Source organism: Manacus candei, unplaced genomic scaffold (assembly GCF_025592945.1).
Source record: "Manacus candei isolate 608988 ecotype Guabito, Panama unplaced genomic scaffold, ASM2559294v1 h1tg000071l, whole genome shotgun sequence".
NCBI lineage: Eukaryota > Metazoa > Chordata > Aves > Passeriformes > Pipridae > Manacus > Manacus candei.
This window is the reverse complement of record NW_026138119.1, coordinates 6896899-6899767: the sequence shown is the minus strand read 5'-3', so window position 1 is coordinate 6899767 and position 2869 is coordinate 6896899. Positions and strand designations below refer to the sequence as shown.

The 2869-nt window shown below is 44.4% G+C and overlaps 1 long non-coding RNA gene across 1 annotated transcript; it reads right to left on the bottom strand.

Annotated features, from left to right (window-relative positions):
* Positions 1-362: 362 nt before the first annotated feature.
* LOC127480194 (uncharacterized) lies at positions 363-2601 on the bottom strand. Its single transcript, XR_007907784.1, has 3 exons — positions 2505-2601; positions 1922-2108; positions 363-746 (listed from the first exon to the last, which is right to left on the bottom strand). It is a non-coding gene; the product is annotated as an uncharacterized LOC127480194 (long non-coding RNA).
* Between the last annotated feature and the right edge of the window lie 268 nt (positions 2602-2869).

Sequence of the window (2869 nt, the reverse complement as noted above, 5' to 3'; positions counted from 1 at the left end):
GTGTTTATGCCCATCATTTCTCTAACAAGCTCCAAGTCCAGAGACCTGGTCTGGTTTGAACTTGGGCATCCTCAGCCTTTAGATTCACATGTGATTCAGAGTTAAGAATTCCCACTTGAGAAATTTGAATTTGGATGCAAACTTCTACAAGTCACTCCCATCTGGAAGTCCTGGGTGGTTCCATTTCCTCCTTAACTTTATTCTGGGGGCATTTTTGGGGTTTATTCTATTGCATTCACACAGATGCTTCTACAATGCTGTTTGTATCTTTTGAACTCCCCAGTTTCCCAGTTGTCCTCCAGCAAATAACCCCTCCATTACTGACAATGAACCCTCACCTTCTCAACATGGTCAAGGTGGAAGGTTGTAACTGAAGTGAAAGGAGACATTTTATGTATGAGAGGAACAGGTGAAAAACTGGGCACACTCTTGTCTATCAAGGTTTCAGAAGTCTCTTCTGGGGCCTGAATTTTCCCCAGACCTTCCCTGAGCTCTGCAGAAAGAGCCCAGCCTGCAGTAAATAATTTCTCTCTGGAAGCACAGGGATCACAGGCTGACCCTCAGTAAGAAATCATCAGTGAGCCGCTTTCCAGCTTTCCTCTGTTGCTTCAGGGAATAAGGAGAGAGAAAATGTTCCTGAATTAATACAAACAAAGACACCCCTCTTCCCCTGGGGACATCTTCATCGTTTCCTATTGACTGGAGTTTGCAGACAAAGAGTGGGAAATTGAATTCAAGAGTCCACACTGCAAAACAAGGGCAGGGAAGTTGTGTTAGGGGAGCATTAAGAGATAAATCTTTCCTTTTTTTTATTTTTTTTTTTTTTAACGTGGCATCTTTCCCTTCAAACCACTCCTAATCCCTTGACTTTCTGTTCATGAATAGATTGAATTTTTCACTATGACATTGCCTAAAGACAATGAGCGATTTCACAACAAATGATTTATGTACTGGAATCTGGAGAGATTTTTGCTCATAAGAACACTCCAGCCATTTATCTTGATCTCCTGATATATCAGAGCCACAGCTGTACGTCTCTAAATTAACTGTAGATTAAACAATTCAAGCCAGTTGAAAAGTGTAAATGCGAGAGAAAAGCTCAAAGAAGAAGTTCAATCAATTTCCATGATTGGATTCTTATCAAGACAAAAATGTGAGCAGCTTCCATTGGCCATTTCGAGATAAACAAGCCAGGAGGTAAATAGACTCCAGGCATCTGTGAAGTTATATCATGTGTGCAAGGGAGTAGCTTTAAATAAAGCAAACAAGCTCGAGTTTCCACCGGGGTAGGAGTCTGTGGTGCTGAGTAAAGTTAGTTTGTAAAATGTTTTGGGGGGATTTTTCTTTTTTTTTTTTTTTGCCTTGACAATTGCTGGAAGATAGAAAAAGGGAATGACTGCAGCAATTCAGAAGCATGACACATAAAACAAGGAATCAGAAGAGGAACAAAAATGGGAGCACTGCACAAAAGAGGAAGCACTCTACAGCACACTCCAACTCCTTGGGAAAAGATAAGGGGGGGGAAAAGGCTTGTTTCTGCAGATCTTCAAACAAGCTTTCTTGGCATCCAGGGGCAAAGTGAATGTGCAGCTCAGCTCAATTTGTCTTTTTAGCTCAAGCCTTGTCTATGTTCAACTTTTTTCACTCATTTTCATCCAATGTGCAGCAAATGCACCCACACTCACAGGTCCAGAGCCCTTAATTCTGGTTACACCCATGTGAACCCACATTAATGCCATTAGTTTGGTTTTCTTCTGGCAGCAGAATATCAACACAATCCCTGCCTTGCCAGTCCCTGCTGCTTTTATTAAAGTGTTGTCTAGACACAGGGCAAGGCAGGGAAGGCTCGACACAATAAATGCATCTGAGCTGCTCTCAGCCTTTCAGCTTTGTGAACTTTTTTACCTTATTAAAGTCTTACCAAAGCATCAGGAGAGACGTGGCCTCTGCTCGATTCAGATGCACAAAGCCATGCTCTTAAAAGCACGAGTTTGCCAAGGAGGGAGTGCAGTGACTAATTTCTCTTTGCCTTGGTGCACGAGGGCTGCAGCCTGATCTGGGTCAATCAAGTCCAGCTAATTTGGAAATGATGAGTAAGATGGAGCAAGCTGCAAGACAGTGCAAGCAGGTCCCAAAGTGGGAATTAAGGTACATAACTAATAGAGGCATGTAATCCATACCAATATGGTGTGAAGGTTGAAAGGGATTCAGACACCAAGCACAGAGGAAACAGAACTGGAAGAAGACTGCAAGGCAGAAAAAAAAATCTGCCTTTTATGCCACATTTCTCGCCTGCTTCCTGCCTTTAAAGTCACTGGGGTTTTGCACACAATTTCTACATCCCTCCGGGAGATGAGTGAGCATCAGAGAGCTCAGAGTTTCTCTCTGTGCACGCTGGTTAGTGGGAAAGTACACCAGTGCCCTCCACAGGAGAGCTCCACATGGCAGGGACTTGGGGTCATGGGGTCAGCTGGGCGACACCACAATATCCCAAATTATCTTACTAGGGTGGCATTTTCGACGATTCCGGTGAAACCGAATCTTTTCTCGCCGGCGCCGGCCAGGAGCAGCGTCACGGCTGGAGCTCTCCTTGGTCCTGAATTCTACCCGGTTCTTCTGCAAGCGGCTGCGACGCACAGCAAAGGGGCAACCAGGGCATTCCTAAATGTTCAGCGCTTTCTCCACTGGAAATATGCACCCCAGCTTATATATTGATTGCTCCACCTCTGCCCAGGAAAACCCCCCAGCACTGCCAGCTCCTGAAGGAGTTTGGTGAGTAGAAGTTCCTGAGAATAGTGGAGAGAGAAATGAGTATGGAGTTTAGCAAGCCACCAAAAGGAAGGTGACATCCAACCAGGAGATATTATCC